Source organism: Tursiops truncatus, chromosome 4, assembly GCF_011762595.2.
Source record: "Tursiops truncatus isolate mTurTru1 chromosome 4, mTurTru1.mat.Y, whole genome shotgun sequence".
Classification (NCBI taxonomy): Eukaryota; Metazoa; Chordata; class Mammalia; order Artiodactyla; family Delphinidae; genus Tursiops; species Tursiops truncatus.
In genome coordinates this window covers 62,523,545-62,551,140 of record NC_047037.1, presented here as the reverse complement: position 1 = coordinate 62,551,140, position 27,596 = coordinate 62,523,545, and the positions used below count along the sequence as shown (strand labels likewise).

General features: G+C 39.2%; 1 long non-coding RNA gene across 1 annotated transcript in view; it reads right to left on the bottom strand.

Annotated features, from left to right (window-relative positions):
* Positions 1-27,596, bottom strand: part of LOC141278563 (uncharacterized) — a 62,934-nt gene that overhangs the window by 29,531 nt on the left and 5,807 nt on the right. The window contains exon 2 of the long non-coding RNA XR_012331417.1: positions 12,091-12,170. This is a non-coding gene — a long non-coding RNA (uncharacterized lncRNA). The remainder of the gene's footprint in view (positions 1-12,090; positions 12,171-27,596) is intronic.

Here is a 27,596-nt window from a genome sequence, read left to right as displayed (position 1 = left end):
CACTGGCAGGCGGATTCTTAACCACTATGCCACCAGGGAAGTCCTCAGGGACAGGTCTTAAAGTCATTCTTATCATTTGGTCTCTAAAAATTATTTCTCCTTTTCTGCTTGCAACTCATAAAACCCTATCTTTTTTTTTTCTTTAAACACCTGACAAAGAGATATCTTGAAAAGGTGTGGATGGATATTGTTCTGATTATTCAATTGCTGCATGAAACTGCAATTATTTTATTATGCTTATGGATTCTGTGGGTCAGTAATTCAGAGAGGGCCCAGCAGAGATGGCTTGTCTGCTTCACAATGTCTGGGGCTGCAGTGAGAGGAGACTCACATGGCTGGAAGATGAATCATCTGTGGGTTTCTGTACTCGTATGTCTGGTACCTGGCTGGGATGACTTGGGGCTGTGCTCAATGGGATCTGTCAGCTGGAGTGATTACATGTGGCCTCTCCATATAGCATGGGTTCCTCACAGCATGATGACTGGGCTCTGAGAGGGAGCACACAGAGAGTGAGCATTCTAGGATAACCTCTGTCAATTTCATGACCTGGCCTTAGAAGTTACCCAGTGTCACTTCTGTCAGACTCTGTGACTGAAGGACTTACAAACCCTCCCCAGATTCAAGAGCATAAATGCTGCCTCTTGGGGCAATATTTCAGAACCACCACAGGTGGCTGTCTCTGATGATTTCTGAATGGGATTTTATGTCTTCTCATTATTCATGCTCAGCTTTCTTTTATTCATTCAACAAACGACTGAGCACCAACCTTACATCAAGCACTGTTTTAAGCACTGAAGATACGAGAAACAAGAGAGATATGATTCCTACCCTCATGGAGCTGATTAAAAGTGGAGAGAGAGAGAGTAAACAAATACTCACACAAAGAATGCCACAATATTCATCTATTCAGCTACATTTTCTTACTTATTCCCTGATGATGATTTCCACATTGTTAGCCTTCTCTATTTCCTATAGACTCCATATTGTCTTTACTTAAACCTTTCTCACCTATGTTCTAGGTCTTTTAGTTTTTCTTGCATTGTTTTTTGTGTTGTTTCCTTTTTTATTTTTTTTTTGTGTGTAAACGCCCTGGGATAGAGGTTTCTGGGTTGGTCTTCCTTCTTTTTTTTAAAAATTAATTAATTAATTTTTGGCTGCGTTGGGTCTTCATTGCAGTGTGTGGGCTTTCTCTAGTTGTGGCAAGTGGGGGCTACTCTTTGTTGCAGTGCATGGGCTTCTCATTGCGGTGGCTTCTCTTGTTGCAGAGCACGGGCCCTAGGCATGCGGGCTTCAGTAGTTGTGGCATGTGGGCTCAGTAGTTGTGGCTAGCAGGCTTAGTTGCTCCATGGCATGTGGGATCTTCCCAGACCAGGGATCGAACCTGTGTCCCCTGCATTGGCAGGCAGATTTTTAAATTAATTAATTAATTAATTTTTGGCTGCCTTGGGTCTTCGTTGCAGCACATGGGCTTTCTCTAGTTGTGGAGAGCAGGGACTACTCTTGGTTGCAATGTGTGAGCTTCTCATTGCGGTGGCTTGTCTTGTTGCAGAGCACAGGCTCTAGGCACGCAGGCTTCAGTAGTCGTGGCACACGGGCTCAGTAGTTGTGGCACGCAGGCTTAGTTGCTCTGCAGCATGTGGGATCTTCCCGGACCAGGTCTCAAACCCATGTCCCCTGCATTGGCAGGTGGATTCTTAACCACTGCACCGCCAGGGAAGTCCTGGTCTTCTTTCTTGATCACTTATTTGCTCAGTGACATTCCCATTTGCATTTTTATTACTTTTCTTGATGTCTTTGGCTCATTTGTTCACCCCCTCCCCCCCAAATATTATAGGCCTACTGGTTTCAGGCACTGTTCTGAGCACATGGACACAGAACTCAGACACAGCTTTGCCTCAGACAGGAAACGCACTTTAGTGAAGGAGCATAGGCTCTGCTGTCAGGCACATCACACCTAGAATTGTAGCTTTATCACTTACTAGTTGGAACCTTACTTGATAAATTATATAGCCCCTTGTCCTCTTTTTCCTCCTAAGGATGATAATACTCCTCATATAACTAAGACAGTGCCTGGAACTTGGTAGAGCCTCAATATGTATTTACTGCCTCTAAATACAGGACTCAGTGGAAAACTCACAGTTAAATCAACACTTTCAATATAGTGTGAAAGGGTTAATACAAAGGGGGTATATTTAAGATACTTTGTGAACAGAGAGGTGCCACCTAGCCTAAGCTGGCATCTTGAAAAATTTCCCATAGAATAGTAATTCCCATCTTGGGGTGGGTAGGAGGAAGGAGTACAGAAGCTGCTGAGGGGAATTTCTGAATTGAAGAGCAAAGTCTGAAAAAATATATTCAATATTATAAGGCTATTTTATATTTAGAAAAGTGAAAAAAACTATTGTTTTCATAATTCAAACTACAAGAAGTAAATATAAAATCACCACAGATGGTAGAGATATTCAGAAGATAGATTATATATTCTGCATATCAGCAACTCTCAAAGGGGAATCATCAGAGTGTCAGGGAAGGCTGGTATGGGATGTTTATAGGATGTTTATATATATCACATAGGGGTATTTTTTTTTTTTTTTTTTTTTGGCTGTGCCGGGTCTTTGTTGCTGAGTGCAGGCTTTCTCTGGTTGCAGCCAGCAGGGGCTACTCTTTGTTGCAGTGCGTGGGCTTCTCATCGTGGTGGCTTCTCTTGTTGTGGAGCATGGGTTCTAAGCGCACGGGCGTAGTTGTAGCACGCGGGCCCCCGAGCGTGCGGGCTTCAGTAGTTGTGGCATGTGGGCTCAGTCGTTGTGGTGCACAGGCTCAGTAGTTATGGTGCATAGACTTACTTGACCCACGGTACGTGGGAGCTTACCAGACCAGGGATTGAACCCATGTGCCCTACATAGGGAGGTGGATTCTTAACCAATGGACCACCAGGGAAGTCCAGGGGTATGGTTTTTTAAAAGTTTGAGAAACTTTACTATAAGAGCTAGTGACTGAGCCTTGAATAATGAGTAGGAATTAGCCAGGTGGAAAAGAGAATTCTAGGCTGTAGGAACAGCCCTCATAAATGGTCAGGGGTGTGACAGAGCTGGGCTAGTTTGAGGACTACAAGTGGTTTTACATGGCTGTGAGTGAGCGGTAGAAGTGAGCACGGAGAAGTTGGCAGGGCCAAATCTTAAAGTACTTGTATGCTCTACAAAAAAAAATAACACTGGAGAGTTTCCTGGTGGTTCAGTGGTTAGGACTCCGTGCTCTTACTGCCGAGGGCATGCGTGGGAGACGCAGATTCCACAAGCTGCACGGTGAGTCCAGAAAACAAACAAACAAAAGAATAATACTGAAGGCAACTGGGAATCACTGAAGGATTCTGAGGGAGGGAGTGACAAAAGCAGATTTGCTTTTCTAATAGCATCTATAAATTTCCTTCCATAGTCATGATTTCTTCTTTAATCTCGCAGAAAGTAGTATGTGCAGGCTTATTGACAGTGGCCTGAGTCTTAGCTAGTAACAGTGCTCCTACCATCGTAGATGCCCTCTGTCCCATGCTGACTTTCTCTTTCTCTTAGACATTTCAGTACTTACTGATTGCAGAACTGGATCCAGATAGTTGTGCTGTTTTGAAGCTGATCTTAGTGAATTGTTACCTTTGAAGTGTCACTATTTTACATTTTTGGTGAGTTTACCTAGGAAGTTTCCAGTGCTGAGTTTACTGGGAGGTAGCGAGAGGATGTGAACATAATCTTAGGCTTACAGGTCCAGTACTTGATTCTGTACCTTGCCCTGTATGACTTTAAGCCACAACCGCTCTGAGCTTCAGTTTCTTCACCTGAAACATGGAACTAATGATAATCCCTGTGTAAACTTGTTCTGTGGATTAGAGAAAATGTTCTCTAAGTGCCTGAATCATAGTAGGTACTCAATTAATAGTCAACTTTGTAAATGTTGTCGTGCCCTACCCGTGTGTCTTCAGCACTCATTGTTCCCATGCAACCAACAGCTTCTCACTGCAAGCACTTGTGACTCTACCTGAGGGCTTTCTCTTGCCAACTCTTGCTTGGGGCAGGCTGGAAATGCCAAGAAGTTCATGCCCCCAGAAGCAGGCCTTTCAACCAACGATCAATAGGAATTGATATATTAAAACTTCTTTCTTTTTCCCTAGGACAAACTGAAGCCTATATTATATATTCTCCTAGAGGTCCCCCATGGACTGTGACTCAGGTGTTCTCGGTGGTACCTTCTTATTAAAGCACCCTATATTGGCTTCTTTCCCTTCTCAGTCTCACTTCTCTATGCCCCTCCCAGTGATCACCTCCCATATAAACTACTTGGCACTCAAATCCTTGTCTCATGATCTGCTACTGGGGAACCAAAGTGAAGACAATGGTAGCTATTATTCATTCATTCATTAGTTATTGAGTGCAATGTGTCAGGCACTGTTTCTTATTACTGCTCCATCCTCCTATAAACTGCTACACCTAGGATTCCTGTTTTTTTGAATTTTTAACAATTATATTATTAAAAAATTAAAGGAAAAATTTAAGGGAAATTATTTCCCATAAACTCACCAGCAGAGCACAAAAGCTCTTTTTATTTCTTCCTATTTGCTTCCATTTTTAATACATGTGTGCACATTTATTATAGTCGCAATTGTAGGTGCAATCTAGTATTCTGTGTTTTACTTTTCCATTTAGCTTCCTACCATATTCACTTTCTCTAGGCTTCAAAATTTACACTTTAATTGCTGCATTATATTCCACTACCCTATTGTAGGACATTGTGATGGTTAATTTTATGTGTCAACTTGACGGGGCCATAGAGTGCCCAGATACTTGCTCAAATATCATTTTGAGTGTTAATGTGCTTGGATGAGATTAACATTTCAATTGGTCAACAGACTAAAACAGACTGCCCTCTCTAATGTACGTGGGCCTCATCCAATCTGTTGAAGGCCTGAATAGAACAAAAAGGCTGACCCTACCCTAAGTAAGAGAGTATTCCATCTGCCTGACTGCCTTTGAACTAGGACTTTGCCTTTTTCCTGCCTTCAGACTCAAACTGAAACTTCAGCTCTTCCTGGGTCTACAGCTTGCCAACTCGCTCTGCAGATTTTGGGACGTGTCAGCTTCCATAACTGCATGAGCCAATTCCTTATAATAAATCTCTTTACACACACACACACACACACACACACACACACACACACACATTCTCTCTCTCTGTCTCTCCCTCTCCCTCCCCGCCCCCTTTCTCTCTCAGTTCTAGTTCTCTGGAGAATTCCAATAGAGGCATGGAGATTCTTTTTTATTTTTTCCAAATGTGGCTAGTACTACACATAAAGTCTTTATGCCATAATCTATTTTTTGTTTTTGATTTTATGAACAATACATGAACATTGTACAAACCGAAAAGATTTTCCTTCTTCCACAATGAAACTCACTGTTACAGACTTCTTGTACATCCCTTCAAGAAGTACACTATGCCTATATGACACAAATGACAGCATACTCCCCACACTGTTCTGTGCTTTTTCCATTCAATAATACACCTTGGTCTTCTTTCATGCCAGGAAATGCTGCTTCAGTGCTTCTGACCGGCTTGTTCCCTCAGCTCCCCTTGCTGCAATATTTTTGTGATAGCATCTCCCCAGCATAGGAACTCTCTCCCTCTCAGTATCTTCCTTCTCTACTCATTCATTTAGTCACTCTTTTAGCCACTTGTCAAATGTTTACTAAGCATTTACTCTGTGCTGGCACTAAGCCAGGCCATGGATAGAATGGTGAGCAAAACAGGCCATGTCCCTGCCCTCATGGAGTTCAGTCTAGGGAAACAGAAGTAATGGACCAAAAATTTCAGAGAAGCTAGGTGAGTGAATTAATGAAGGATGTTTGGAGTGCAAGGGACCACCACACAGGAGGGAGAACCTGGCCCAGAAAGGCTTTCTGAAGGAAGTGTCACCTTGCTGAGACCTGAAGAATGAGAAGGAGTTAGCCTAGTGAAGGACTGTGGGAAAGGTATCCCTGGCAGATGACAAGAGAGGGAGATGGCAGGAGAGGGAGCAAGAAGGGAAGAGGAGAAAGCTAAATATGGAGAATGCTAGTGGGCTGGAGAAATAAGTCTAGCAAAGTTGGCAGGTCCAGGCCATGGAGGTCTCATGGATTTTGTGCTGGAGCAAAGGGAAACCAAGGAAGGGTCTACTTTTTGTTAATTCCTTCAGTTTGATGTTTCTCTGTTCCTCCTTTTCTTTTAGATATTTGAACACTTTTAACCTACTGACTTTTTCACTATATTTTCTGCATCATTTATTAGTGCTTGTTCTGGGGATTACTGAAGGCACCCTTAAGAATTGAAGAAGACATAAATAAATGGAAAGATATTCCATTCTCATGAATTAGAGGAATTAATATTGTTAAAATGTTCACACTACCCAAAGTAATCTACAGATTTAATGCAATCCCTATCAAAATTCCAATGGCAGTTTTTACAGAAATAGAAGAAATAATCCTAATATTTGTATGGAACCACAAAAGACTCTGAACAGCCAAAGCAATCTTGAGAAAGAAGATCAAAGCTGGAGGCACCACATTCCAGATTTCAAATTATATTACAAAGCTATAGTAATCAAAACAGTATGACGTTGGCATAAAAACAGATCCCATTGATCAACGGAAAGAATAGAGAGCTCAGAAATACATGGTAAATTAATTTACAACAAAAGAAGTAAAAATACACATTGGAGAAAGGGTAGTTCCTCAACAAATGGTGTTGGGAAAACTAGACAGTCACATGTCAAAGAATAAAACTGAACCCCTATCTTACACCCCACCCAAAAATCAACTCAAAATGGATTTAAAAGGTTCTATACAGTGAAGGAAACCATTAACAAAATGAAAAGGTAACCTATGGAATGGGAGAAAATTTTTGAAAATCATATATCTGATAAAGGGTTAATATCCAAAATACATAAAGAACTCATACAGCTCAATAGCAAAAAGACTATCTGATTTTAAAATGGGCAGAGGAGCTGAATAGACATTTTTCCAGAGAAGATATACAAATGGCCAACAGGTACATGAAAAGGTGCTCATGCTCAACATCACTAATCATCAGGGAAATGCAAATCAAAACCACATAAGATATAATCTCATACCTATTAGTATAGCTATTATCAAAAAGACAAGAAATAACAAGTGTTGGCAAGGATGTGAATAAAAGGGAACCCTTGTGCACTGTTGATAAGAATGTAAATTGGTGTAGCCACTATGTAAAACAGTATGCAGGATCCTCAAAATGTTAAAAATAGAACTACCATATGATCCAATGAACTACCATATGATCCAATTCTACTTCTGGGTATTTATCTGAAGGAAACTAAGTCACTATCTTGAAAAGATACCTGCACCCCATTTTCCTTGCAGCATTATGTATAATAGCCAATACATGGAAACAACCTAAATATCCATTGATGGATGAATGGATAAAGAAAAAGTGTGCATGTATACACACACACACACACACACACACACACTCACTCACTCATTCGCACACACAAAGGGGAATATTATTCAGCCATAAAAAGAATGCAATCTTGCCATTTGCAACAACATGGATAGACCTTGAGGGCATTATGCTAAATGAAATAGTTCAGACATATTTTTGTCTTTTAAAGATAAAATTTCCCCTTTATCTTTTTTCAGCAGTTTGACTACAATGTTTCTAAGCATGGTTTTCTTTATGTCTACACTATTTCATTTCACTGACTTTCCTTCATCTGTAAATGTATATCTTTCACCAAATATAGGAATATATTAATACATTAAAAGGATTATATGCAATGATTAATATAGGAATACATTAAAACATTAAAAGGATCATACACCATGATCAAGTGGGACTTATCCCAGGGATGCAAGGATTTTTCAATATCTGCAAATCAATCAATGTGATACACCAGATAAACAAATTAAAGAATAAAAACCGTATGATCATCTCAATAGATGCAGAAAGAGCTTCTGATAAAATTCAACATCCACTTATGATAAAAACTCTCCAGAAAGCAGGCATAGAGGGAACATACTTCAACATAAAAAAAGGCCATTTATGACAAACCCACAGCTAACATCAGACTCAATGGTGAAAATCTGAAAGCATTTCTGCTAAGATCAGGTACAAGACAAGGATGCCCACTGTCACCACTTTTAGTCAACATAGTTTTGGAAATCCTAGCCACAGCAATCAGTGAGGATAAAAAGAAATAAAACGAATCCAAATTAGAAGGGAAGAAGTAAAACTGTCACTGATTGCAGATGACACAATACTATACGTAGAAAATTTTTTAAATGCCACCAGAAAACTACTAAAGCTCATCAATGAATGTGGTAAAGTTGCAGGATAAAAATTAATATACAGAAACCTGTTACATTTCTATACACTAACAATGAAGTATCAGAAAGAGAAATTAAGGAAACAATCCCATTTACCAACACATCAAAAAGAATAAAATACCTAGGAGTAAACCTACCTAAAGAGGCAAAAGACCTGTACTCCAAAAACTGTAAGACACTGGTGAAAGAAACTGAAGATGACATAAACAGATGTAAAGATATACCATGTTCTTGGATTGGAAGAATAAATATTGTTAAGATGACCATACTACCCAAGACAATCTACAAATTCAATGTAACCCCTATCAAATTACCAATGGCATTTTTCACAGAACTAAAACAAAAATTTTTTAAATTTGTCTAGAAACACAAAAGACCCTGAATAGCCAAAACAATCTTGTACTTTTTTTTTTTTGGCCATGCTGCATGGCTTGTGGGATCTTAGTTCCCTAACCAGGGATTTAACTTGGGCCCACGGCAGTGAAAGTGTCACATCCTAACCACTGAACTACCAGGGAATTCCCAACAAAACAATCTTGAGAAAGAAGAACAGAGCTCGAGGAATCATGCGCCCTGATTTCAGACTATACTATAAAGCTACAATAATCAAAAGAGTATGGTACTGGCACAAAAGCAGACACATAGATCAATGGAACTGGATAAAGAGCCCAGAATTAAACTGATACATTTATGATCAATTAATTTATGACAAAGGAGGAAAGAATATACAATGGAGAAAAAATAGTCTCTTCAATAAGTGGTACTAGGAAAATCATACAGCTACATGTAAAAGAATAAAATTAGAACATTCTCTAACACCACATACAAAAATAAACTCAAAATGGATTAAAGACCTAAATGTAAGGCTGGATACTATAAAACTCCTAGAGAAAAACATAGGTAGAACACTCTGACATAAATCAAAGCAATTTATTTTTGGATCCATCTCCTAAAGCAAGAGAAATAAAAACAAAAAGAAACAAATGGGACCTAATTAAACTTAAAAGCTTTTGCACAGCAAAGGAAACCATCACCAAAACAAAAAGTCAACCTATTGAATGGGAGAAAATATTTGCAAATGATATGACCAATAAGGGGTTAAAATCCAACACATATAAACAGCTCATACAACTCAAATCGAACAAACCAAACAACCCAATTAACAAATGGGCAGAAGAATTGAATAGACATTTTTCCAAGGAGGAAATACAGATGGCCAACAGGCACATGAAAAGATGTTCAACATGGCTAATCATCAGAAAAATGCAAATCAAGACAACAATGAGGGAGGGGCGATATTGCAATAGCAGATTAAGAGTTACAAACTATTATGTATAAAATAAGCTACAAAAAAAAAAAAAGACCACAATGAGGTTATCACTTCACACCTGTCAGAATCGCTATTATCAAAAAGAACACAAGTAACGGGCTTCCCTGGTGGCGCAGTGGTTGAGAGTCCGCCTGCCGATGCAGGGGACACGGCTTCGTGCCCTGGTCTGGAAGGATCCCACATGCCGTGGAGCGGCTGGGCCCGTGAGCCATGGCCGCTGGGCCTGCGCGTCCGGAGCCTGTGCTCCGCAACAGGAGAGGTCACAACATTGAGAGGCCCGTGTACCAAAAAAAAAAAAAAAAAAAAGAACACAAGTAACAAATGTTGGCAAGGATGTGGAGAAAAGGGAACCCTCATACACTGTTGGTAGGAATTTGAGTTGGTGCAGCCACTGTGGAAAACAGTATGGCAGTCTCGCAAAAAACTAAAAATAGAACTACCATATGACCCAGCAATTCCACTTCTGGGTATATATCCGAAAAAAACCAAAAACACTAATTCAAAAAGATACATGCGCCCCAAAGTTAATGGCAGCATTATTCCAAGCATATTATTGCCACTATATGGAAGCAACCTGGGCCCATCCACAGATGAATGGATATAGAAGACATGATATAGGACTTCCTTGGTGGTCCAGTGGTTAAGACTCCGTGCTTCCAATGCAGGGGGCATGGATTCAATCCCTGGTTGGGGAAGTTCTGCATGCCGTGTGGCATGGCCAAAAAAATTAAAAAATTAAAAGATAAGAAGGCATTTTTTATACACACACACACACACACACACACACACACACACACACACACACAATGTAATACTACTCAGCCATTAAAAAAGAATGAAATTTTGCCATCTGCAGCAACATGGATGGATATGGAGGGCATTATGCTAAGTGAAATAAGTCAGACAGAGAAAGACAAACACTGTATGATATCACTTATATGTGGAATCCAAAAAATACAACAAAGTAGTGAATAAAACAAAAAAGAAACAGACATACATAGACAACAAATTAGTGGTTAACAGTGGGGAGAGGGAAGGGGGAGGAGCAACATAAGATAGGGGAGAAAAAAAGGGTTATTATGGGAATATATAAAATCATGTGTGTGAAACTTTTGAAAATGGTAAAGCACTACAGAATTTAAAGAATCTTTCATTCAATAACAAATGAAATGGGCTTCCCTGGTGGCACAGTGGTTAAGAATCCGCCTGCCAATGCAGGGGACACGGGTCCAATCCCTGGTCCAGGAAGATCCCACATGCCGCGGAGCAACTAAGCCCGTGCGCCATAACTACTAAGCCTGCACTCTAGAGCCCATAAGCCACAACTACTGAGCCCACGTGCCGCAACTACTGAAGCCCACGTGCCTAGAGCCCATGCTCCGCAACAAGAGAAGCCACTACAATGAGAAGCCCATGCACATTGCAACGAAGCGTAGCCCCCACTCGCCACAACTAGAGAAACACCGCACGCAGCAACGAAGACCCAACACAGCCATAAAAAAAAAAAAAAAAAAAAAAAAATTATCTTCACTGGATATGGAAAAAATACGTTGTTTACTCATTCTCTCTTCCCTCTGATACACACACATTGGACTTTTTGTATTGTCCCATAAGTCCTGGGAGCTCTAAATTATTTATTTTTCAGTATTTTTTTCTCTTTGTTCTTCAGATTGGATATTCAAGCTCACTGGGTCTTTCCTCTGTTATCCAAAATTTACTGTCAAATCCACCCAGTGAATTTTTTATTTCAGATATTGTATGTTTCAGTTCTAGAATTTCCATTTAGTTATAGTCCTTATTGTTTTACTCATTGTGAGCATATTTTCTTTACTTCCTTGAACGTAATTATAATAGTTTTGAATTCCTGTATGCTAATTTCAACATTTGCGTCTTCTCACCATTGGTCTCTGTTGATTCTTTTCCCTTGAGAATGGATCTTCAAACTGTATCCTGGACCTTGTAAATGCTATGTTGTAGAGATTCTAGATTTTGTTATATTTTGAGAGACAGTGTGTGTGTTTTAACCAGCAACTAATTTGAGTGAACTTGAACTGTAAATGCTATCTCTTGAATGGTTGCTCAAATGTCAATTCAATTCTTTTGTTCTTAGCTCAAGTCTGTCCGATGCATATGTATGTGGTTCAGGAGTCGACCAGAGATTTGGCCAGAGTTTATACACAGAATTAAGAGTACTCCCTCTGTGACTCTCTCCTTCCTGAGATTCCACTCTCCCCTCTACAGCACCTGGGATTTCCTTCAACTTTATCCTGTGGTGCTTTACACCAGAAAGGCAGCAAACCTCCCTCCGTTTTAGTTACTCCATGCAGTACTGACTGAGTCTTCTCTTAATTCAAAAAGCTTTGAAAATGAATAACTTACCCTGATGTCCCTTTTTTTCTTGAGTGTTGACTCCTCTCCAAAATCTCTGTGCTTTTGTATTTTGTCCAGTTTATAGTAATCTGTGGGAAGATTGAGTCTGTTAGGAGTTACTCAACCAAACACTTATGGACTATTCTTTTTTTTTTTGCGGTACGCGGGCCTCTCACTGTTGTGGCCTCTCCCGTTGCAGAGCACAGGCTCCGGACGCACAGGCTCAGCAGCCATGGCTCACGGGCCCAGCCGCTCCGCATCATGTGGGATCCTCCCGGACCGGGGCACAAACCCGTGTCCCCTGCATCGGCAGGCGGACACTCAACCACCGTGTCACCAGGGAAGCCCTGGACTATTCTTATTTTGAATCATATGCTTAGGATAATTATCAGGATTGTGACTTATGAAAAAAAAAGTAAAATTTTCATGTTTCATATTTTTCTTGTTCATAAATATTTCTTATTAAATATTAATGAATATTTAGAGAGACTCCTTTAAATTTGTTTCTTTTTTCATTGCTTTGGCTGAAATAGTTTACCTAATATTTTATTTTCTTTGATTTTTCTCTCCTACAATTAATTTACTTTCTGGAAGTTTCATTTAGCATATGCTTGCTTTAAATAAAGATTCATATTTTAAAAAAGACATAGTGTTAACATTTATTTTAAATTGTGGAGGACAGAACATGGGAGAAGACATTTCTATCTGTCTGAATTCTCATCCTAAGTAAGCAGATGCCCTAGGATGCTGGGCCATAGAAAAGAACATTCTATACTTATTAAAAACTGAATTATAGAAGAATATTTAGTGATTTGGAAAACAGTTCATGGTATACTGCAAAATACAGCTGATTAAAAGAAGTATGATCTCATTTCTGTTAAAAAAAAAAAAAAGGTGGGGAGGGTATAAATGTGGGATCAGTGGTTGGACTCCACAGGTACAGTCCACAGACTAAGTCATAGTTCTCTAAAGCTCACACAAGGTGCCCATGGTGACTTGGTCTCAGAGCCTTCCAGCTCCATCCTCAAAGGTTGTTGAGCCTAGAACCCTCTACCCTTTACATCCACACACTTGCTGTGGCCTCATGATGGGCAGAATGTGTTTCCATGTCCCAAAAGAAAAGAACTTCCTTCTAAATTCTGGAGATAAGAATTTCTTCTCTTTTCTTCCTTGTTCATGCCTACTCTGGCCTGGCCCACATCAATTGTTTTTCCCAACCCTAGACTTGAGAGGTTTGGGGTTTGTGTTCCTTTTTTCCTCAGAATGCCATGCATTTCTATGTGAACTTCTCCCTCCTCATTTGACACTAGCTCTCATACCAAGTGATGAGGCAGTTTGCATTAAATAAAAGGCCTTTTTATACCCTTTAACCAGGTGGTGAGAACCTGTAGACCCTACCTTTGCATCACCAAATTTGGACTTATACTGACATATCAAGAGATTCAGTTTTGTTACTTAATACAAACATCCTTATGTTTCATATCAATCAGCCATAATAATTCTACATAAAATATAACAATCCACAATCCAATAACCTAAAACCATAATCATTTATTTTTCACTATGTATTTTCAGATTGGCTGAAATGTAAGCTTTAATCAGAAGGTTGGGTCTATGTTTGTCTACTGTTTCTCATCCTCCTTGGACCAGAGCTTACTCAAAATATACTATTCACATGGCAAAAGGTAGCAGTACAAAGAGAAAAGGCCCAATTTTTCCAGCCCATTTTAAGCCTTCCCTTTCATTATTTTCACCCTCAACCCACTGGCCAAAGCAAGTCATATGCCTAAGCCCAAAATCAAGGTGCTCAGAATACATTCTATCCATCATAAGGCCATAGCAAGGGGTGAATGTAAAATACTCCTACAGGACAGTGAATAATTGGGACCAATAACTCAATCTATCACACTTAGAGTACCATATTTGTGGGTTTTTTACACATGGTTTTCCAATTTAAGTAAGAGTCACTAGCTATTAGAGCAGACTTTATGAGCAAATAGCCTTGGGTTTGGATCTTTACTCCAGCACCTTGCTGGCTACGAGAACCTGAGAAAATTACCTCATCTCTCTGAATCATGGTTCCCCATAAATCATACTCAATTCCATCACCCAGATTTAAACCCTGTAAATATTTTGGTGTGTTAATTTTTTCTAAGCATATATTAATTTTCCCCACAAATTTGGAATAATATAATGTTTAAAAAAATTCTACTTCAAAATAGCGCTTTGCCAGACCATAAAAATTTTTTGAAAGAACAAATTTTTTCTCCTCCCCTCCTCAATTCCGGTCAGAGCTCAGGTCCTGGTGGTGGTAGAGGAGGGGATGTCTCAGCCTGTGCTCATGTCAGAACCACGTGGAAACCTTGGTAAAAATATGGATTATAAAGTCCGCCAGGCTTGCAAAGACAGAAACTGTGGAGCTGGGCCTCTGGGGTAAGACCCTTCCCCATTCTGGGCTTATTTTCATAGGCAATGGACAGGGTTAAATTCCTAAAGGGACCCAAGCCATTCTGGCTTTCCATCTTGGAAGTCACGGACACTCAGAATGATTATCCAAATGTTTTAAACTGACTGCTAGTTCAGGAAAAAGCATACTTTTTTAAATGCTGCATAATTTTTATCATATGGATGTCACAATTTATTTTCCTTTTGCTGGGCATTCAGGTTGTTTTCAATCTGTCAGTATCTCAGGTTGTTTTCAATCTGTCACTATCTCAAATAAGTAATGTTGTAATAAACATGCATAAATCTTTGACCACGTTTATGATTATTTCCAGTGGAAAGATTCCTAGAAATGTGATCCCTGAGGCAAAGGGTAGAAACATTTTGAAGGCTCTTGACAAGTACTATATTGCCAAATTTCTTGACAGACAGGTTATACTAATTTATTCTCACACTAGCATAATCTTTAGAAGGAGTTAGTGCTTTTAGATGAAACTCCAAAGTGATTGTTTTCACTTAGAGTGAGAATGTGAAACTGTCACAGAATAGAACAAATGTGGAACACTTAAATATAAATTTCTTTTAAAAAGTGAAGTTGAAGGAAGCAACGAAATTTTTGGATATGAAAGATGATCTAATTTTCTTTAAATATGCTAAAAATTGATGTCCTATAGAATAGCGCTCACAGAAAGTAAACCGCAAGGCTAAGGAAACCTTGCAAATAATCTTCAGAGATTTCCAGGTAAAGAAAAATCTGAATGACAAATGGAAGATAAAACAGGAAATAAAGCAGAATTTCTGCCAATTCACTTCTAAGAGAGGAAAAGAAACACAAAGACAAAATGAGTTCAAGCTAGAAAATAACATAAGAACAATATAGAGGGGTTTAAGAAACATATTGAAGGGAGAAATATTAGGGGGAAATGCCTGTGTTCTAATCAAAATACTGGAGACACACAGAGGTGATCCTACAAGACTTTGAAATCACCCCTTAAACTGACACTGATGTAGAGGGTGAAAACGCTGAAGATGAAGCTAGCAGTGGTGCTCAGAGAGCAGCCTATAGACACCCCCCCCACCCCCCCAATCAGCTAACCCAAATGTCACCTGGGCTTTGCGAGCCCTGTCATCTCTAGATCAGATGGGCTTAAGCTCCACTGTGCCCAGCCAAGGTCCATAGCTCTACCAAGCCTTCTGCTGATTTATGAGGGTATGCTGTTCGGAGGGCCTTTCTGCCTCCCAGCTCTGGCTGGCTTTTCTAAGACCATCTCTGTTCCCCAATGTGGCCATATGGTTCCTTACTCCTCTTCCAACAAACCTCCACTCACGCAGACCATTTGTGTGTTCAAGTTCTCTAAGACATGTGGGTCTTGGGGAAGGGTCACATTGCCCATTAAGCCACAAAGCACTTAAAATTACATTTTAGGCTTCCTGGTTCATAAATGTCCTTTTGATCATTCCTTACTGGAGGTTTCTCACTGGCTTTTACCCCATGCAGGGCCTTTACTCTGGCAATCTCCTAGCCAACCCCTCCTCTTCTCACTCCTCCACCCTATAAAGAGCACCTTCTCCCCAACCCAGCCCCCAAGAAAAATTAATTTCCTGCTTCTGCAAGTGCAGCCTTTTGGTTCTTTTTGGTTGCCTGAGCCCTAGCCAGCCCTTATGCCCTAGGGGCCTATGATGGTATTTCCTGAAACAAAGACAGCTACTTTCCCAAGAATAATTCTGCTAATAGATCTTACCACTGAAAGACACCCTTACAAGGTGATTAGAACCAGTATTCTGCCTTCAGCAGGTAATTGAGAGTCAGAGATTAAGTGAATTGCCCCAAATTCATTAAAGTGAAGTAGTAAGGAGGACTAGACTCCAGGTTTTCTATTTCTAAAGCTGTGCCTTTTCCACGTCAAATTTACGTTAACCCCGTGATGGTGGCCATTCTTTTGTTTCTGATACGAGTTAATAACTTACTTCAGAAAGCCTGCTTTGGTCTCTTATCAAAAGCAGCATCTTTGTCACTGTTCTTTGTGCCTTTTGTTTGGGGCAACAGTTTTTAGGAGTAACTGAGTTGGACAATTCAAAATTCTTTACTGCTGGATTAAGAAAGTCAGAGAACTGTTAGAGTGAATAGTATCATTAACCTGTGGATACAGTAACTACCCCCTCAACCTTACCTCCTTCCTTTCTCTCAGAAAAGACAGACCAGATGAAAAATCTTAAATAGAACTGGGTATAATGCTAGTTTTAAAACTGAATCAGATTTCCCACTGACTTCCATTATTAATTTGATCGTGTCTTATCACAGAAAAAAGTTTTGCCTGTAAGACAAATAACATTTAAGACAGCAATAAGATTTCATAAACTAGTCTTTTAAAAAATAATTCAAGGGACTTCTCTGGTGGCACAGTGGTTAAGGATCCGCCTGCCAATGCAGGGGATACGGGTTCAAGCCCTGGTCCGGGAAGATCCCACATGCCTCAGAGCAACTAAGACCTTGTGCCACAACTACTGAGCCTGTGCTCTAGAGCCTGTGAGCCACAACTACTGAGCCCGTGTGCTGCAACTACTGAAGCCCACGTGCCTAGAGCCCGTGCTCCGCAACAAGAGAAGCCACCGCAATGAGAAGCCCATGCCCCGCAACGCAGAGTAGCCCCCGCTCACCGCAGCTAGAGAAAGCCTGTGTGCAGCAACGAAGACCCAATGCAGCCAAAAATAAATAATTAATTAAAAAAATAATAATTCAAACTAAACCACAAAGTACAGTTACTTTACTGAACCAAAACCAAATTGGTACTTTATGAAGCTTCACAAACTCTCCCTCTTCAGACTGAAGCACAGTAAAAAAGATGCTCCCTGCATCCCTGCAGGATGTCATCCTGCCTGTTGCATTCAGTCATCTGAGTGCAGCATGAGTCCAGGATAAATTCCCTTGGAGACTGTGGCAGGAGTTAGCTGTTTATTTCATTGACCTGGTGGAGGCTGCTAATAGCTGTTATTTGTTTTTTTAAAACAGCAACAAAGATAAAAAAATTTTATAAGCAGCTGCATGTGTGTTATTTAAAACTGTCCATCTGAATAATGGCAAACTTCTGACAAAAGCCACAGTTTTTGTTTTGGCATGGTACTTATATAGCTGTTCTTTTTGACAGTAATCAGGTAATCAGATCAGCTGCTTCTGAAGACCACTTCTGGTCTTGTGAAAAATGTCTTTCATGTAAAGGAGGGTGATTTTTTTAAAAAAAGATGATCCAGGAGGGTATATATCCAATTTGTCTAAAACAGGGAAAAGACTACATAGGTAAGTGAAAAAATTAGAGGTGCCTAGGATATAAAAATAGATATCTCCCATTAAAACCAGAATTGAATGTACCCATTATAATATCAGTGGTCACTGCTTTTTTAAGATTTAGACAAAAAAAATCTCAAAAACCAATTAGCAGGGCTTCCCTGGTGGCACAGTGGTTGAGGGTCCGCCTGCCGATGCAGGGGACACAGGTTCGTGTCCCGGTCCGGGAAGATCCCACATGCCGCGGAGCGGCTGGGCCCGTGAGCCATGGCCGCTGGGCCTGTACGTCCGGAGCCTGTGCTCCGCAACGGGAGAGGCCACACCAGTGAGAGGCCCACGTACCGCAAAGAAAAAAAAAAAACCAAAACCAATTACCACATGTGGTAATGATCCTAAAACAAATTATTGTGGCAAATGGCATCTTGTTCAATATGGTGGTGACTATAGGAATTTCACAAAAACATATAACTTCTCTGAGGATTATTCAGTTGCACAATACAGTAATATTTTCAGCCATGCCTCCTTCCTCTTCTCAGAAATATTGTAAGAACCAGAGGTAATTTCTCTGGCTTTGAACAAAAGGACTCACCAGTTTTATTTTACCTTGTACTAGGCAGTTATCTATTGTGCCTTCTCTATCAACATTACCAGAAAATACCAACAATGCTGGACTTCTAGAAATTCTGCTTAGGTTTATTTTAAAGTCATGTGATAAGTTTAGTACTTTATTTGGGCAAAACTGCTAATTAACAACTCTGGTTTGGGGATAATAGGTCTATTTCTTCCTTTGACACTCTCCCCTATCTCCACTTCCCCCCTTGCTTTTTGTGTATTTGGTAGAGAAAAGGTTAAAATTAAATCTATATTGGTACAACCACTATGGAGAACAGTATGGAGGTTCCTTAAAAAACTAAAAATAGAACTACCATATGATTCAGCAATCCAACTCCTGGGCATATATCCAGAGAAAACCATAATTCGAAAAGATCCATGCATCCCAATGTTCATTGCAGCACTATTTACAATAGCCAAGACATGGAAGCAACCGAAATGTCCACCAACACAGGAATGGATAAAGAAGATGTGGTACATATATACAATGGGATACTACTCAGCCATAAAAAACACCAAAATAATGCTATTTGCAGCAAGATGGATGGACCTAGAGATTATCATACTAAGTGAAGTAAGTCAGACAAAGACAAATATCATATGATATCACTCATTTGTAGAATCTAATTTTAAAATGATATAAATGAACTTATTTACAAAATAGAAACAGACTCACAGATTTCAAAAACAAACTTATGGTTACCAAAGGGGAAATGTGGCGGGGAGGGATAAATTAGGAGCGTGGGATTAACATACACACACTACTATATATAAAATAGATAACCAACAAGGACCTACTGTATAGCACAGGGAACTCTACTCAATATTCTGTAATAACCTATATGGGATAAGAATCTGAAAAAAAGAATATATGTGTATATATAACTGAATCACTTTGCTGTACATCTGAAACTAATACAACATTGTAAATCAACTATACTCCAATAAAATAAAGAATATGAACTTATGTTCTTTGATATAGAAAGATGTCTACAAAATATAAAGAAAAAGGATGCTACAAAAGGATGTTATAAAATAACAGGCATGTATGTTGTACAAAATTGGCTTGTATAAAATTATGTGTGTGTTTCCGATACATTTATGACTTATGTATCTGGTTGGCCAAAAAATGCCTTTGGCTTTTAAGTAAAAATAAAAGACATTTTTCATTTTCACCAAGAACTTTATTGAACGTTATTTATCCTTTTGTTCCACTACCTTCTGCCATTTTTCAGGCAACTTCATAATTCAATCTTCCCGAAACATCTTATCTTTTTGAGCAAAGAACTGTTCCAGGTGCCTTTTACAGTCTTCCAGGGAATTGAAATTTTTTCCATTAAGATAATTTTGTAAAGACCTAAATAAATGGAAATCCAAAGGTGCAACATCTGGTGAATACGGCGGATGAATCAGAACTTCCCAGCCAAGCTGTAACAGTTTTTGCCTGGTCATCAAAGAAACATGCAGTCTTGCATTATCCTGATGGAAGATTATGTGTTTTCTGTTGACTAATTCCGGATGCTTTTTGTCAAGTGCTGCTTTCAGTTGGTCTAACTGGAGGCAGTACTTGTTGGAATTAATCATTTGGCTTTCTGGAAGGAGCTCATAATAGAGGACTCCCTTCCAATCCTACCACATACACAACACCTTCTTTGGATAAAGACCAGTCCTTGGTGTGGTTGGTGGTCGTTAACTTCGCTTGCCCCACGATCTCTTCCATCCCACATTATTGTACAGTATCCACTTTTCATTGTCCGTCAAAATTTGTTTTAAACACAGAATGTTTTCGTTACATTTAAGTAGAGAATCGCACGCAGAAATACGGTCAAGGTTTTTTTCACTTAATTTATATGGAACCCAAACATCAAAGCGATGAACATAACCAAGCTAGTACAAATGATTTTCAGCGCTTGATTTGGATATTTTGATTATGTCAGCTATCTCTGCGTGGTATAACGTTGATTGTTCTCAGTTAATGTCTTGATTTGATCGCTATCAACTTCAACTGGTCTATCTGACTGTGGAGCATCGTCCAGCGAGGAATCTCCAGCGTGAAACTTCGCAAACCACTTTTGACATGTTCAATCAGTCACAGCACCTTCTCCATATACTGCACAAATCTTTTTTTTGTGTGTTTCAGTTGCATTTTTACCTTTCTTGAAATAATAAAGCATAATATGCCAAAAACGCTGCATTTTTCTTCCATCTTCAATATTAAAATGGCTACACAAAAATTCACCCATTTTGATAATTCTTTTTTTAAATGCAGGCTGATAGGACAGTTGTCACAAAGACTCTAACAAAATTGTTTCAAATGAAGTCAAAGACAATTAAGTGCTACTAGAGCCATCTTATGGAAAAAACAGAGTGAACCTTTTGGCCAATCCAATATACATGTGTGTATGGATAAAGAGATGCCTAGAAGAATGTTAATCAAAATATTTTTCCTCTATCATAATGTTAAATAATAAAGTCATTCTCCTTTTGATAAAATAATAAATAAATAAATCTATATTAATATTCCTAAGCACCTTCTTTGGAGCTGGCACAGACGTTTCAGAAGCACACAGGCAAATTTTAAGTGTCCAGTGAAGGGGGCCTAATAGAACTGAGCAACCACAACCAACTTCGTTTCTCTAAATGACCTGCTGGTTTTGTCTAAGTCCAGTTCTTGGCCTTTCTAGGTCTAATGGCCATCCGTTGCCTGGGATCTCAGATAGTCTCATTTCACTCTGCTAGGACCAGATCACACTAAGAATCAGATTTAGTTCTGGGCATCACACACTTGCATATGCAATGGTGAGTAATCAGAGTGGTAAAGTGGGGGGCATGTTGAATGATTGGGGGAGAGGCTCTGAAAGAACTGGGAGGCCTGCTGGTTGATAACACTGAAGGGCAGGGGAGGAGACGGTTCTGTGTAGCTCCACAAACCATTACCACGAAGAATAGCGTTGCCTTGCCTCCCTGAGCCTCAGATTCTTCATTCACAATATAAGTTGGTGCGCTTGAAGATCCTGAAGATTTCTTTTAGCTCTAGATTGTTTTGAGCCTCTAGTTAGTGGGGAAAGTGATTTCAGCTCAATTCAAGGAAAAGCTTTCTTCCAATCAACCAATCTTCTGTTAACAGGCAGCTTCAGAACTCAATGGTGTTGAGCTCTCTTGTTAATGTGGATAGAGTCAGGGTGGTCATCCACCCTGAAGCCTGTGGCAGAATCTCCTGCATTTGCTGGCAAGATGGACCAGATTACTACTAAGGTCCTTTCCAACTCTGTCCAGAAACTGTCGTTTCAAGTAGCTGCCAGGAGAGCAACTCCCACTGGAGTGACTCTAAAGGGCTCAAAGTCAAGAAACTAGTGGGAAAATGGAGAGCCTGCAGTCTGCAGTAACACCCTAACCTGCTATCTACTGAGTGACAGGCCTCATGCCAGGTACCTGACATATAGCATCTTTAACTCACAGCAATTCCATGAGGTAGGTATTATTCTCGTAGGTATTATCCTTCTTTTGCAAAGTGGAATTGAGGCTCAGAGATGCTAAGTAACTTTATCAAGGTCACACAGCTAGTAAGTGAAAGTTAGGAAATTCAATTCTAGGTCTACTGATTTCAATATAGCACTTCCCACAATGCTTTCCTGTCTCAGAGGAGCAGGGTGCAATTCAAGGAGGCAAAGAGCATAGAGAAGGGGTATAACATCAAGGAAGCCAAACGCAGTATAAATTAGAAACCATGAACTAAAGACTTCCATTGCCTCTGGGCAGGAAGGGAGTGTTCACTTACAGGATGAGTTTGAGAGGCCACTGTACCAATAGTGATATTCAACTGTAAAACAAGAGGCTCATGGTGTTTCTACTGACATGACTGTTTTGAACTGAACGTTTATGTCCCCCTCTAGAGAATCTTCCAGGATTTTTTTTTTTTAAATTTTATTTATTTTTGGCTGCCTTGGGTCTTTGTTGCTGTGTGCGGGCTTTCTCTAGTTGTGGTGAGCTGGGGCTACTCTTCATTGCGGTGCGTGGGCTTCTCATTGCGTGGGCTTCTCTTGTGGCGGATCACAGGCTCTAGGCGTACAGCACGCAGGCTCAGTAGTTGTGGCACGCAGGCTCTAGGGCGTGCAGGCTTCAGTAGCTATGGCACGCGGGCTCAGTAGTTATGGCTCGCAGGCTCTAGAGCGCAAGCTCAGTAGTTGTGGTACATGGGCTTAGTTGCTCTGCGGCATGTGGGATCTTCCCAGACCAGGGATTGAACCCGGGTCCCCTGCATTGGCAGGCGGATTCTTAACCACTGCACCACCAGGGAAGTCCCCTTCCAGGATTCCCTTACTAGGAATATTCTTGATCCCTCTTCAGGCATTTATCACTTTTCAACCTTTATTATAATTATTTGAATCATGTTCCCTTAGACCATAGATTCATTGACTAAAGTTGTTTTTTATTATTATTTTATTGTTTTATTATATGCCTTTGCCCTCTGCCTTCTGCTTTGGTTCAGCTATTAGAAGGCACTGGGAAGAGTGGGAGAAGAGTAAGATGATAATTATTCCCTCCTTGTCATGCTCTCAACCTGTCATGCTGCAGTGAGCAGTAACTATGTTCAACTCAAGTCCAAGGTTCTATTGGGCTGTCCTCTCCTACAGTTCACTCGGTTCCTTTAAATTGTCCCTTCCTCCTGTCACTCTTTAGGCCAAGCGTGGTAATGGCTCCCTGTTGCTGCTAGTGGCAGGGTGCTGCACCAGGCCTTGTTTATATCCTTTTACCCACCCACACCTCTAAACAGCACTTTTACTAATATTCACAATCACTCTGATTGAGTGTGCCATCTGTTTCCTACCAGGACCCTGACTAATATATGTACTAAAAGCCTCCTTAAAAAAAAGGGGGGGGGCTTCCCTGGTGGCGCAGTGGTTGAGAGTCCGCCTGCCAATGCAGGGGACACGGGTTCGTGCCCCAGTCCGGGAAGATCCCACATGCTGCAGAGCGGCTGGGCCCATGAGCCATGGCCGCTGAGCCTGCGCATCTGGAGCCTGTGCTCCACAACAGGAGAGGCCACAGCAGTGAGAGGGCGTACAGCAAAAAAAAAAAATTAAAAAAAGAAAAATCCTCTCACTCTTGTAGCTCTTTCCCTTGGCATTTATCTATGTATTTCTAAATAATCTGCCTGTACCATTCCTTGCCTTACCAATTTTAGCCGTTATCTATTGACTTCCCATTAAGGTCAATGACCTTTGGCTCTTCCCCATCTCTCTCCAACATAGTTAGAACCCAGTTTTTTAAAATTAAATTAGATTGGTGAGTGGAAAGATAGCCTTTGTTCTTAGATAGGATGATTTAACATCATAAAGATGCCTGTTATCTCTAAGTTAATTTATAATGTAATGTGATCTGAATGAAATACCAACAACTTTTTATGGAGCTTGACAAGCTGATACCAAACTTCATTTGGAAAAACAAACAAGAATAGACAGGAAAACAGAAAAATTTTTAAAAACTAAAAAAAGAAAGAAAGAAAGGAAGAAAAAAGCTACAAGGGGGACTAGGCATACTGGACATGAAACATACTATAAAGCCTTTATAATTAAACAGTGGGGTATGGACACATGAATAGATAGACCAGTAGAAAAGAAAGTCCAGAAATAGAACCAAATACATATGAAACTTTAGTGTGTGATAAAGGTGGCATATCAAAATACCTGGGCTGAAGGACTTTTAAATAAATACTACTGGAAAAACTAGTTAGCTCTTTAAGGGGAAAAAAGGTAAAATTAGACCCATACCTCATACCACACACAAGAATAAATTCCAAATGGATCAGGGATCTAAATTAAAAAATGAAACCACACAAGTCCTATTTAAAAAACAAAAAAATGAATGAATTCCTCTTTAACCTGGGTGTAGAGAAAAGCTTTCTAACTATAACTCAAAATCAAATGGAATGAAAGAAAATATTGATAAACTCGATTGCATAAAACTTTGCATGGGAAAAGTAACATCATAAACAAAGTCAAAAGACAATTAAAACCTGGGAGAAAATATTTATAACATGTATCACAGATAAAGGGCTTATATCCTTAATATTTAAGTAACTCATAAAAATTAGGCAAAAAATAGATCAAAATCCAATAGAAGAATGGACAAAAGACATGAGCAGAAAATGTACCAAAAAAGGAAATAAAGATGATCCTTAAACATATGAAAAGAAGTTTCTTCTCATTCATAATAAGAGAAATACAAATTAAAACTACACTGATATATCATCTCTCACCAATCAGGTTGGAAAAAATTAAGAATATAATCACACACCTTGTTGGCAGGCTGTATACACTGCGCTCTTATACACTGCTAGTGGGAATGCAAATTGGTATAATCTTTATGGAGGAGAATTTCACAAAATATATTTCAAACATACATGTGTATGCACGCATACTCTTTTAACCTAACAATCCCATTCCTAAGAATTTACCCTGAAGATAAACCTCCAACAGTACAAAAACACACACATAAAAGTTATTCACAGCATCATCGTTTACAAAATTAAAAAATATTGGAGGCCACTGACATGCATATATATGAGACATATGAGTAATATGGTGCTGTTAAAAGAAGAAAAAAAAGAATAAGATCTCTATGAACTGATATGATTTCCACGATATATTGTTAAGTGAAGATATCAAAGTGCAAAAGATTATCTGCAGTATGCTATTTTTTTTGTATGAAAAAGGGGGAATAAGAAATCATATATGTGTATGTTCATTTGTGCAAAAGGAAACAAAGGAAAGATAAACTAGAGACTAAAAAGATTGGTTACCCTCAGAGGATGTGTGGGGATGGGTTGGATAGAATACAAGGAAGGGGGAGGGATGGAAATCATTTGACTATACCTTCTGTGTTTTGGAACCATGTTAATGTTTTATATATTCAACAACAAAAAAAAAAAGAAAAAGAAAATCAACAAAGATGGAGGGAAAAACTAAAATGTACAAAAAGAAACTAACCAAATTCCAAATGAATAAGAGAACCAACACTGAAGTGGGAAATAAAACTCAAGTGACTTTTGAACACTGTATTTGGACTGGACACTCTCAGGCTAAACAGAAAAGAACTCTAAACTAATAATAGTTAGAACCCTAGTTAATAGCCTTCTTTTTTCTCAGAAGTGTGGGTTAGCAATTCTGTGTATTCTATGACTGATCAAATAAGTAAATACATTGTGGTTAATGAGAGCCAGGTTTCTCACAGTTAAAGGAGAGTTACAAATAAGAAAAGTGGGAAGGAGGAGAAAATGAACCCTGCAGTGTTTCACTGGAATCAGAGGTATCAGTGTGAACTTGTGATTTTTAATACACATAGTAATAGATAGGTAAAGATAGACAGGTAAATATAGACTGGTATAGATCAGCTTGTGTGTGTATTTACATACATAATCTATTTCCTAGCTCTTTTGGCTGTCAGGGTCTAGAATCAACAATATTTGTGTAGCAATGATCATATCTGGCATGTAGATCTTGGGTTCTAAATACTGTTCTTTGCTAAAGGAGTACCAGGGCTCCTTGGTAAGTGGCTGATTATAGGACTGAGCAGAGAGAGTACAAACATGGAACAATGTCATAAGTTTCCATGAGCCAGCTTGAAGAGGCTCTCACTGGTCAAATCTGGGACAGTCTGAGCATCAAAATACTTAATGACAGTAACAGTCTATAACACTTTGAATAAAACAGGAATCCATTAGTCTACACTGATATAATATATACAGAGGGAGGGGAAAGGAAAGCTCTTCCTTACGGAAGAAGGCCAACTAATAAATATAAAAGGAACGATGAAATTAGAATCACCATTTGGCAACTATAATGATAATAATTAATCTAGCCAAGAAACGATATAAAATTTTAAGTAACAGAGTATTTATATAGTTTCAAGGTATTGTCCCAAGAGATATTAGTAACTTTGCAACAGAGAAACCTGGGTGCACATACACCACCTTCAGAAAATGAACAAAGCTAACATCACCAAAGTTAGTAATGGGACAAATCAGCATCGTGCTCATCTCGATACAATATACAATATCACTCCTGCCGTATTCCTGCAAGAAAACCTATAACTTGAACCTAATCAAGAGGAAACATCAGAAAAACTCAAATTAAGGGGCACTGCACAAAATAAGAAGCCTCTTTCTCTACTCTCAATGACCCTCGTTGTCACTGACATGACAATGTCAATGTCATGAAAAACAAGGAACGACTGAGGAACTGTTCAGATTAAAGGAGAGTAAAGAGACAAAACAGCCAAATGCAACAAATGATTTGGATTTTCTTTTGCTATAACAAACATCATTGACACAACTGGTGAAATCAGAATCAGGTTTGTAGATAACAGTATTGTTTATTTTTGATCATTACACTGGGGTTATAAACAGACTTTTTTTTTTTTTTAAAGTAGATATAAGCTGAAGTTATTTAGACACAAAGGGACATCCCATCTGCAGTTTACTCTCAAATGGTTCAGAGAAAAAGATAAAAGAAATACGGTAGAACATCAACATTTGAGGAATCTGCATAAATGCTATATAGAACTACTTTGTACTATTCTTGCAAACTTCCTATCAGTCCAACATTTTATATATGTTATATATGTATCTATATATATTTGTATATATATAGATACATATAAGTATGTATATGTATAAACCAGAAAAACTTTTAGTTTTAAAAAATGTAGATCCCTGGGCCCCAGCTTTGAAATTTTCATCCAGGAGTTCGAGGGATGGGTGTTGGGAATCGGTATTTTAAAAGTTCTTCTGGTGATTACCACCATGCTTAATTTAGTTTGAGAATCATTCTGGGCCAGATAGAGTGATAAAAATTTTGTTACTGAAGAGGTAAAAAAAGATAACAAACATCCATTTACCTAGCTTTAAAAACAAAAACCAGTTACAATGAAAATTCCATGTGTGCCCCTCCATCTCCTAGTCCCTTTTCTATCCTCCAAGAGGTAACTATTATTCCAAGTTTGGAGCTTCCCTAGAGATCATCATTATGCCAAATTTGAAGTTTGTCATTCCCATGCATATTTTTATACATTTATACTATACAAATATATCCATATCAGCGATAGAACTGGTTTTGCATGTTTTCAAACTTTAGAAATATCATAAATATTCAATACATCCTTCTGAAATATAACTTTT